Source organism: Dermacentor albipictus, unplaced genomic scaffold, assembly GCF_038994185.2.
Source record: "Dermacentor albipictus isolate Rhodes 1998 colony unplaced genomic scaffold, USDA_Dalb.pri_finalv2 scaffold_17, whole genome shotgun sequence".
Taxonomy (NCBI): Eukaryota; Metazoa; Arthropoda; class Arachnida; order Ixodida; family Ixodidae; genus Dermacentor; species Dermacentor albipictus.
This window is the reverse complement of record NW_027225571.1, coordinates 8,985,220-8,996,357: the sequence shown is the minus strand read 5'-3', so window position 1 is coordinate 8,996,357 and position 11,138 is coordinate 8,985,220. Positions and strand designations below refer to the sequence as shown.

General features: G+C 46.2%; 1 long non-coding RNA gene across 1 annotated transcript; it reads right to left on the bottom strand.

Moving 5' to 3' along the window:
• Positions 1 to 626: 626 nt before the first annotated feature.
• Positions 627 to 8,282, bottom strand: LOC139052026 (uncharacterized). Its single transcript, XR_011509661.1, has 3 exons — positions 7,868 to 8,282; positions 6,658 to 6,763; positions 627 to 663 (listed from the first exon to the last, which is right to left on the bottom strand). It is a non-coding gene; the product is annotated as an uncharacterized lncRNA (long non-coding RNA).
• Positions 8,283 to 11,138: the final 2,856 nt, after the last annotated feature.

The window sequence follows — 11,138 nt, the reverse complement described above, 5'->3', positions numbered from 1 at the left end:
AGAACATTAGCTAGACCCGAACAGACACCGTCAAATTCCATATCACAGCGAGCTGGTGCAGGAACTATAAGGTGGTGGTGGCGACACCAGTTTTCGTTTTTGCAAGTTATCTGGCTTATCAAGCCAATTCTCATGGTGGGAGTTGTTTTTTCGGTGTTGTAGAAGAATGATTTAATAAAGCTCAAATAAATTTTCTTTTTCGTGTCCCTTTAAAGCAAGCACTGTGCTACATGGCTTGGGCAACCTGTCAGCCACAGAACCCACGAGTGCTTTTGTTAGGCAAAATAATTTTGACAGAAACTTTCTTGAGGATATGCATCTGAAAATTTTTTTGCCTAGCAATAGTTCTTGTAAAAATTGACTAAATCCAATGCTTTCACCTGCGGCTTTGTGTAGCAAAAATCCAGAAAGCAGTGCTCAATAAATGTCAAAATCCTGTGGGCCTTTTTCGAGTAGATAACGTGGAAAATCCAGAACAAAGCGAAAAGGCAGGCCAGTGACGCTCTCACAAACAATCGCTGCGCATCCATGTGTAGCGCCTCCCTTCAACCTCTTCTTTTGTAAAAGGAGCCTTAAGGAGGCCCCCCGCAAACTGAAAGCCCGAGTTGTTAGCATCCTCTTCAGCAGGCCCTTTTCACCATATACACCGTCGCCGATGTCTACCTGTGAAACAACAGAACAAGCACAGATTAATTTTCTACACTTTTGATCAAGGAAAGGTTAGGAAATAAGGTAAGGTTTGCAAAAACGGAAGTAGCTGCTTCTTGTTGATACGGTTTAAAGAACAAAGTACCCTTACGTATACCATACATGCGTTGTGCTGAGCTGTGTACTTTCACCTAAGACTAGAAAGTATTGAGAACTTCAATGCAAAAGAAAGACATTCATCTGCCTAGCTCTAAGCAAATGCGTTCCACCCCTTGGCACAGAATGAAATCTGGTGCTGTTCTAGCGATTAGCACACACTGAAAGCTTCAAGCCCGATTTAGTATTAGGCCAAGGGTCAAGATGTGCTCGATTATAGTCGGATACAACTTTAGAAAAACAGGGGCGTTTACTCCTCCGAGGCGGATGCACATGAGCATCCACTAATGGGTGCGCACTCTGGACTGACGTCATGCGCCGGACGGCCGGTGGCCCGCCGTCGAAGATGGCCGCCCGGGCTTCGAACTGGGCCAAGTCGTGTCAGCTGTGCGTGTCAATGCATCGTCACAGTGAATTCCCAAACTGTTTGTCATTGTCTATCATGCCGGAAATATTACTGCGAGCTTACAATGCGGCATCTGTGCCGCGTGCGTTTATACTAAGCCGTGATCCGGCGAAGAAACATTGCAGCGAGCATCGCTGATGCTGCGCTACGCTTTGCCTGAAAACAGGATGCCTCGGCGACTGCTGCAAACACACATCCTGCCTGTTTGTTTCATGTCTTTTTTTATTTCGCTCCTGAGTGAAGTTAGGACAAGAAAAGTTTGCCAAAGTCTGGTGCCTGCTGTCAGCGGCGGGTGAGTTCGTGTACCGTGTCGCTGCATTTTTTCGTCGGACGGGGTAAAGTGATGGAGCAAAACCATTCTGAGGAGAAATTAGAAAAGCGTGCGCGCATGAAACAAACCTACGAGCGTCTCAACAGAAAATATTTGACAAAGAAGCCTCCAATGCAAAGATTTGTCGCCGTCAACTTAGCGTGAGTGATCGTTGTCAACAGTGAGATAGCCGAGCGTCTAACGGCGGTGTTCGAGCGTTGTGTATAGCACCGTCGATTGATTTCTTTCCACCAGTGCTCACCGCGCACGCAAGCTGTAGAATGCGTGCTGTGGCACAGTCACGCATAAGTTGTGTTGCCAGCGTTCCTGCTTCCATGCGTGTTTGCACTTACTCATATTTGTCCTTTCATTTTATATTAGCATTTGTTTTTGATAGTTTTCTTTCAGCAAAGTCCTTACACATTTTCATTAGCCAATCTCATTCAAAGCACTAACTTCTGTACACTGCAGGACTGGTCTCTTCCATCTCATTAAAACCTTTCTCACTGGTCTACCTCGTCTTCTCAATCTGCCTACTCGCTGCGTTTTCTGTCCTTGTTTCTTGTGTTGTTGCTGCAATGTGATTAACCAACTTGCTAAAAACAAATTTTGATCGCCTACCAAAACAGAAAGGTTTAGAGATACATTTTTTTAAAAGCGTCATGTGGGTTGCACAGTAACTTTGCCTCTTACCTCTGTTCATGTTTATGCGTCAGTGCATGTGGCAGCTAGCCAGAAGTGCACATGAAAGGCTGCATATTGTGAAACACCTTGCTATGCTGTTGCATTTTTCATGCATTCAGTCTTAGTAAACAAACGGTTTCGCTGCCTATCACATATGATGGCGAAAATTTTCAGCACGAATAACAATGTGCAGTGGGGTGTGATTTCTGTCTGACGCATTCGCCGTTGCAAAGACATTTTTCAATGAATGGAGCCCAGCAAAGTAGTGCACTGAGAGCTTTTGCAACTTTCACCATTTATTACTTCACAAATGACATTGTCTGAACCTGGCCGTTGATCGACATGCCGATGGCTTGTAAATTAAATAATTGCCTCAATAAAACACATTCAACTTCACTCAGCAATTTTTAGCACAATGCTAACAGAGCTATTCAGGGTGAATAATTGTGCTTACATTGGCTTACATGTGCTTACATTACTTGCCCGGTCAGATAAACAAATACAACAATGGCTGCGGTATGACTGTGATTTGACGTGCAGACTGCTAATGGTGCCTTTCAAGCGTGCCCTTGACTGCTGCTATTAATAGCTACCCGCCTGGGTATATTGGGCCTAACTAAGCTAATGATGTTTGATAATAGTTCTCTTATTCGCATTGCTTGCCTGGGCCAGGTAACCAAAATAAACAATGCCACCACATGAATTAGTGTTTGCATGCAAGCTGCCAACAGTGGCTGTAATTCTCACATTGATTGCTGCCATTTCACCAACAGTGGCGACGGCTTGACTGCGCTTTGATGTGCCGACTGCTAATGGTGCCTTTCAAGCGTGCCCTCGACTACTGCTATTAATAGCTACCCGACTGAGTATATTGGGCCTAACTAAGCTAATGATGTTTGATAATTGTTCTCTTATTCGCATTACTTGCCTAGGCCAGGTAACCAAAATAAACAATGCCACCACATGGATGTGTGTTTGCATGCAAGCTGCCAACAGTGGCTGTCATTCTCGCATTGATTGCTGCCGTTTCACCAACAGTGGTGACGGCTTGACTGGGCTTTGACGTGCAGACTGCTAAAGGTGCCTTTGAAGCGTGCCCTGATGACTGTTATTTCATCACAGGGCCCGTCATGCTCATAAGTGGCTGCCCAAAAGAGTATTTTGGGCCTTCTGACATTGGCATTATTCATCTCAATGGGCTGGAAAAAACAGTAGGGGCAGCACAACTGCACACAAAGCACAATGTGCTTTGGCGTGCAGGCTGCTAAGAGTGGCTGTCAATTTCATTCACGTTGACTACTGCTTTTTCGTGTGAAGCTGGACAGTGGCTGCCCGAATGAGCATTTCGGGCCCCACATAGTTATTCAGAGTTAATAACTGCATTTGCATTCAGATTTTCCGGCATTTCGGCACGTTTCCATGCCAACGCTTATATTGAGCATGATCTGTGCAGGACGTTGCTTTTTCAGAATTGGGCTTCCATTAGAAGGAATATGTCATCAAATTAACTGCTTATTTATTTGAGAGGTCACGGGAGAATGCTTGGCTGCTGTGCTTGACACACAGTACACGGCTTCAGTGATGGGAGATCCATTGTTGCGCTTGCCGAGGTATGTGTGGCTGGCAGGAGATCTGGACCTCGCTTCACGCAGAGTCAGAAACGAGGAGAGTTTTCTCTGCGAATAATTCTTTATACAATGTTTACATGTTGTCGTCGTTATCAGGACAGAGACCAACAGAGCAGCTGCAAGCTGCTTAAATAACACCCCTCCGTCCAAAGATCCCCCAGACAGTCCCCAAGGACGAAACAAGGTCGTGAAAGAAAGGGTCCGGGCAGCCTCCAGGGTCCTAACGCCGCTCTCAGTGGCCGGCGCTTCCTTGAACCGCGCTGCGGCGTCAGGACGATTTGGCGGTCGGTCAGAATGGTGCGCCGGGCAAGTTTTATGGCCCGCATAGGACAAAGAGAACCAACTGCAAGGCACCGGGTCGAAACAAAGCCCTCCTTTGGAAACTGTCCCAAACACAGCGGGAGTCGTTTGTGGTGTGGGCGCCGCCGGACAAGGGGGGGGGGTTGCATTGCTGCCGGGACGGGGAGGGGCCGAATAGCAGTCCGTGATTCGGTGGCTGCTTCCGTCGTGGACGCCGTGCACGTAGTCGTGTCCGAAGCAGGCAGGCACCATGCGGGGATGAATGCTGCCTCCACAGTCGACAAACCATAGCACTGGCCTTCCGTCAGGCAAATCCCAGGGCACAAACATAACACAATATACGCTTCGAGAACTCGTTAGTGAGATCTCGATCGTCGGTATCTCGTTGTGGTGAAAGAAATCGTGCACACGACCTCAGCGCACATGTGTCCTTCGTGCTGCTTCTTCTTTTCTCCACATTTTGTGGGCGTTTTCGCGAGGGCGTCGATAGTTTGCCACCTGAAATATGCGAAGCTGTGACCTCCCTCCTCACCTTTAACACGGTGCTTTCTCTGACACTGAGCATCTTGGGTTTGTAATGGTTATGATAAATGCATTGTTTTATATAAGTACTGGTTCAGTAGCAACTGATTCATTTGAAGCTCGGAACAGGAGTAGTAAATGGGCCGTGTACATGTAAACAAGCACAAATGCCATGCAGAGTTGCTCTTTCTACTTTTGCCACTTGCAATGAAGCTAAAGAGCAGACGACGGGCAGCGTTGTGGAAGGCATGGGGTTATTTTTCTGTCGCGATCTGGCATGTGCTGTAGCACATGAGAGCTCTACTAAACCAGTCATCAAAGTCTTTATTTATACTGAGAATTGCGCGTTTCCTAAGCACGATTTTTTGAGCGGGATTATTTTAGTCGCGGAGGCAATCGGACGTCGCGCTTCATTAATCTGGGCGGGGCCTCCCCTGTTTTTTAAATTTGTATCCGACTATAGTGACGCACAAGTGCTCGAGAACTATTGAACAAGACGCACTTGTTTTCGATTTCCTGACTGCACTTGGGTGTAAAGCTTTTGTCTGAGAAATGAATAAACCACATACACAAGCAGCATTTTCTTAGCACAGTTTTTAATAGGTACTGATACCTTCAATTTAGAAAGCCCTGTATATTGGGCCTCATCAAACTAATTTCATAAAAGGTTTGGCAAGGTAGAAGCACAGAATTTTAGAGTCATAAGAAGACAGGTGAAATGAGTTATTTATTGCAATTATTACTCAAATTTAAAATTTAGGTCCCTCATCCCAATGAGAAATTGATACAAGCAGTTTGTACATGCCACATAAGCATTTAGATATCAAAAATACGGATTAAAGAAAACCGTTTCTTGAAGGTTCATTATTGCAAGCAGTCATGGCCTCGAGGAGAAATAACTTCTTTTCCTGTCGGCAGAAATGAGGCTCGAGTATTTTATTGGCACATATATATGCCCATGCATATATGTTATCTCTGCTGTAAAGCTTTTTTTCATGTGTATGCAAGGCGTGTGTGTAACATCTCATTGTGCACAAAATCAAATCCATAAGAACCCGAAAAGAAGCTGAACAAACAAGAGAGCAATCCCAGTGATAAGCCATGTTAAACCAACGAGGTAGCCATCCCAGTAACAAACCGTATCAAAAATTTTACTGACATGAATTCTGACCTTTGAAACATAACATGTGTATATGAATACTATCTACATTAGAGCAATGGGCAACTTTAAGCAATGGCTACGCCAACATCAGAACGATGTGGATGAGAAAAGAGTGGCATCAAATGCTTGGAGTGGAGCATGCAGCAATGACTAAACACAATAGTGACTGGATAGTGTCTAGCATAATCGGCCAGGAAAGAAATTGGAAGCCATGCCTGTACCCGGATTCCCTGGAGATGCAATCAACAGGACACACCTTTATCTGAAACCAAGGAACCCATGCCCATCTTATGCTAAAACTTACCTAAATAAATATGCACTTCCACTTTTTTTAGTCTTATTGTGAACAAGCCTTCCATATGGAAGCCAAAATGTATTGCTTTTATTGTTGTATTTGGTTGGTCTATGTCTGTCTTTGTCATGTTTCATACCGACCACACAGGCTTCTCTGAAACTCTTGATGATGCAACTTTTGTGCGAAAGCATTGCTTAAGGCACTTTTGCGTAAACGATGTCTTTAGGTGGTACAACGCATTTTTCTAGACACTCTAGAGCACCTTATTCAAGGCACGAAATCTGAATTCATGGTTCTTAAGAAGGCATTTTGGCTAGATTAATATAGTCTAAATGGAGTATATAAGGCATAATTACTCAAGCGCCCAATTATATTTAACTCAGAGGAGGCTACTTTAGGTAAATTCATTAAACTGAGGGCACTCCACCAAAACATAAAATTCGTGATCAGCCACTAGAAATCCTGAAAATGGCAATACAGTAAAATGATTGCATATAACACAAATGTATCCTACAACTCGAAAGGCAGCGCCAGTTTTGTACGCACCTTTGAGAAAGCACACAGATCACGTGCTTTATTGTCGTGCTGTCCAGCTTCCAGCAGTGCAGCAGGTTCCTGCTCGATGTAGGGATGCCTCCAGAATCCGCATAGCCTTCAAAAGTAAGAAATGTTTAATTTATTGTGCTGTGAACCTGGGAATTTGTGATTTACCAGTGTCATGTGGAATTGCAAAGAGTCTCACATAGCCAGCTGCATGAATTTGCGCCTGGTTGCACAAATGTCTCTTTGTTATATCTAAGGAGGTTACACTGATATTTTGTAACAAGTGAAGTTTCAGGAAGGAACGAAATCAGCAACAACAGGCTACCAGGACAATCAAAAACAAAACTCATATATGCAGTAAAATGTGGCGCATTGGATTAAACAAAACTATTGAGCACATGAAAAGCATTCTGAAAGCTAGATCGCGATTTTGTAGCGATGCTATTCCTTTTCGTTAGTGGTCTGACCGCCGCCCCGGCCCGTGCTACGTACTGGAACAGCCGGTCGTTTGCGGTGGGCGACAAGAGTGGTATAGAATCGAGGGGTAAGTATCGCTACAAAATCGCAGTCCTTACTTTATTACGCACTCCCGTATAACCTACGATTGCAAGAGCTGGCATCCCGTTCGTAAGAATTGGTTGGTCTATGTCTTACTTAAAGGCCGGTGTCTGAAATGTCTCGATTAAAAATAAACTTGTATGTCGGTTTTGCAACATAGAAGACAAATACGCGAAGACACTCAATAACATAAACAATACACAGGTTCTCGCGACGTGGTCCTCCAAACCAAACTGTATACATACAAAAATCTTCATACAAGCTTCTATCCGCTTAAGCGTCAAACATAGGAATCGTGTGCCAACGCGCGAAGCCCATGATACATCGACGGATACATTACACATGTACTGTACTTGCGGGAATGCATATATAACGAATAACTTCTTGCCAGAAAACTACCGAACGAACAGCAACTTTCAGTGTTTTCATAATTGTGTGCCCATTCAGGCATAGCAATCAAGGCGGGTAGCATATATTTTACAGCAGAATGCAAGTACGCTGTAATATCAGAGGAAGCCTTCGTGAAATTGCTTGCTAAATGTGCACAGCAAGACGGCCAACCTACGATCAGAAAGCGCTTTGCTCTAGCTAGTACACAACGTTCATTACGTAAATCATAAGTTCAAGAATGCGCGCAAGGGCCAAACTTGCTTACCTTTCAAAAAGACTTGGCCAACGCTCCTTCGTCTCAAAGGTACCGAGGCACCGGCGTCTTTCTGGCGCAAGCACTGTAGAACTTCCGATGAACTCCAGCTCCACAAAAGCACAACCTTCAACAGCCTTCCATACACTACGATTCGAAGCTCCAGTACCAGACTTTTCACGGGAGCGTGGGCAGAACAAAGGCAGCTCTCGGACGGGCGCTGTAGTAAGACACTCACTGTCGACACTGGTAGATCGCACGAAACACACGGCGAACTAACGGCGTTACACGAGTCCGGAGGGTTTGCGATGGTTACTGCACACGACAAGGAGCACATTTTGTCTAGGCACTTCTAAAATATAACTCAAATACCGCCTTACTGCAGTGTGCATTTCTGACAGCCAACGTGGTATGTCGACCAAACAAATACTGCAGTGGCGCCACTCTGCGGTTTTTAGAAAAATGTGTCGTAAATGAAAAAATTACGTGTTTTTTTCCTAACAACAATCAGTAGGGACACTTTAACAAATTCCTTGGGTCCAAAAGTGTTAACTTTGTATAAATATGCACTTTTTTATACGCAGTTTAAGAAAATGTACTGTATATATATAAAAAACGAAGCGGATGTCGCCTTCAAGATTCGCAACCGCTTCAGTCGCATGCAGTTTGCAAAAGCACGGCCTTCGAAATCAGACTTTGTCGCTCAAACGAAACTGTAGCTGGGAGGAGGGCAGGCATTTAGGCCCCAATTGTTGGGTTTACAGTGCCTAGGTAGGCTTCCTTAATTATAAAGAATATACAGGGACTAACGCCGAACCATGAGCGAGCTTTAAGCAGGGGACACACGGTACGATTCGGCGTCCGATCCAACGTGCGTGTATCCGAACGGTCGAGCGGCGCGTAAGCTCCGCCCAGATCCAGCCCTCCTCCCCCTCCCCCCCCCCCCAGCTTGAGTTCAGATTCACGTCGAGAAACGCAATATAAAAACTCTGCACAACACTGCTTCGCTTTACGTGAACACTGTCAATAAAATTATGCCCCTGCAAGTGACAGAACACTTCACGACGGCGCGTTGTCCACTGACGGCTCCGGTAACAGCCACGATACGGCCGGCAGGCATAGCTAGGCGGACGCTGCGGCCGACGGCGCTTGTTTCAGCCCGAGCTCGATGAAGAGGGCTTATTTTTGCCAAAACAATTAACGCTGTGCACTTAGGTAGCCCGTAATCAAATACAATTGGTTTACTCGACGCAGTCGTTGCGAAGGGCAAACGTGCAAGCGAAGCGAGCAGCCTCGCTCGGACGGTCGGTGCATAGAGATCGGTGTGTGCTGTTTGTCCGCGGAAAGGCCCTCGCGTCGCGGCTCCCGATTTCGACGGTAGCTTAGTGCTAGTGTACTAGGCCCTGTTTTGCATCATAAGCACATGTTCGAGATAACTTTAATGAACTGGTAACTATTTCGTGTCGGCAACAAACTGCAGCAGGCAAGGGAAAAAAAAAAAAAGACGGCGAGAAACCGGCCTGCCAGCGCCGCCTCCGTGGAGGGAACGTCAGAGAACGTCACATCAGCTGCGGCCAAACGACGGTGCGGAGTGTGCGGTTGTCGGACACATCGGACAATGAAAATTTGCCCGGTTTGTCGCACGCCGGACGTCCGATCCGGCGCTTCGGCACGGCAAAACACCTCTATTCCGGCTGCCGTTCAGGCGCGTCGGACGCCGGATCGGACACCGAATCGGACCGTGTGTCTCCCGCTTTAGTTGGCGAACACGAGCCCATCAGCGCGCCGTCCGTGCACCTCCGTCTGCTTGCAATGGTGGATGGCCTACGGGCTTCTTTGACGCCTACTGAGCACAAATTCATGATCACCGCTCATATACACGCTTCCTACAGCGCTAGCTGTGGTGTTTACGAGATTATGTGCCCTCACCTTGAATTGGCGAGACCGCTCGACATGATCGCATCTATTTCTAGTGCGTGAGGCTTTCCATTGACTGTCACTACAACTAACCAACGTTTTGTTTATTTTGTGCTACAGTGGGTCGTGACGATTCCGTTCACAGCTTCAAAGTGGACAAGAAACAGTCGTTTTCTCGCTCGTAGAAGCATGAAAAAGTGGGCTTGTGCTTGGCAATGAACTTTGACCGACACGCTTGCGTCCGGCCGGAGCAGCAGACGCGACAACTCGCCGTTTGTAGGCTGCCGGCCGATGGCGGTATCCCTCGCGAACGGCAAGATATTTACCTGCCGTAGAGAGGATCGGTCCAGGAACGATTCTTGAGGCGATTTTTGTCGCTGAATGCGAGCATGGCCACGCCGGTTCGCCGTGCAGAGCGGAATCGCAACATTATTTTTCGATGAGTTCGCACTGACGCAATGCAGTCGATCGGCTCGTCGGTCGTGCAACGGGCGGCGCGCCGGCAGGAAGCCGCGTCCACTTGAGACACCTCTTACGCGACGTATGTAGTATACATACGTTCCAAGTTTCCAACGTTCTGCCGTTCCGCTGGTGGATGCACCGCCACGGCATCGATCTTTACCATTCCTGCCACGGCCGTGCCTGTCGCCGAGCGTAGGCTTAACTGGATTGGGCGGAGCTTGCAACCTTGGGGAGTAAAGTGGTAGTATTTAATCATGTGATCTTCAGGTTGGTTCCAGATCACGTGGTTTTAAACTCTCAATAGATGGTTTTTGGTCATGTGATCTAAAACTCTGTACGTCGTAAATCCGGCTCATGACATCCTTTTACTCCGTTTCTCGGTGATGGTAGTAAAACGATGTAATGTAACGCATTTTACTACCTCATGCCAGAGTAATTTTCTGGTGCAAGGTAGTCTTCGAAGCTCATGAGCCGCAAAAACGCCAATGTCGGCGAACTTTTGTTTACAGTGTACACTTATCTCTGTTCTCTAGCAAAGATCACTTTCTAAGTTCATAATAATGATTATGAAAATACTGATAATGAGGCTACGATGTCGAATTCAATAAACATTTAAAGATGCCTACGCTGTCAGGTAAATTTAGGGTATACTACTTGGCAGTTTTTAACTTTTGGTGAAGGAGCCCTCCAGTACTAACGTGCATGAAAAGTCCAAACGAAAAGTTAAGTTCGAGCTGAGCACACCGATTCCAAGAGAAAAGGCTAAAGTGGATACATCGACACCGCTTACTACGACTCATTTACCCGTCTGTCCAGTAGGAAGTATTTTTGAAGATATTCGTTTTTTGCTGTAGTTCGTTCATTTACCGTGGTTCAAACATTTTGCGTGTAGCGAACCGGAGCT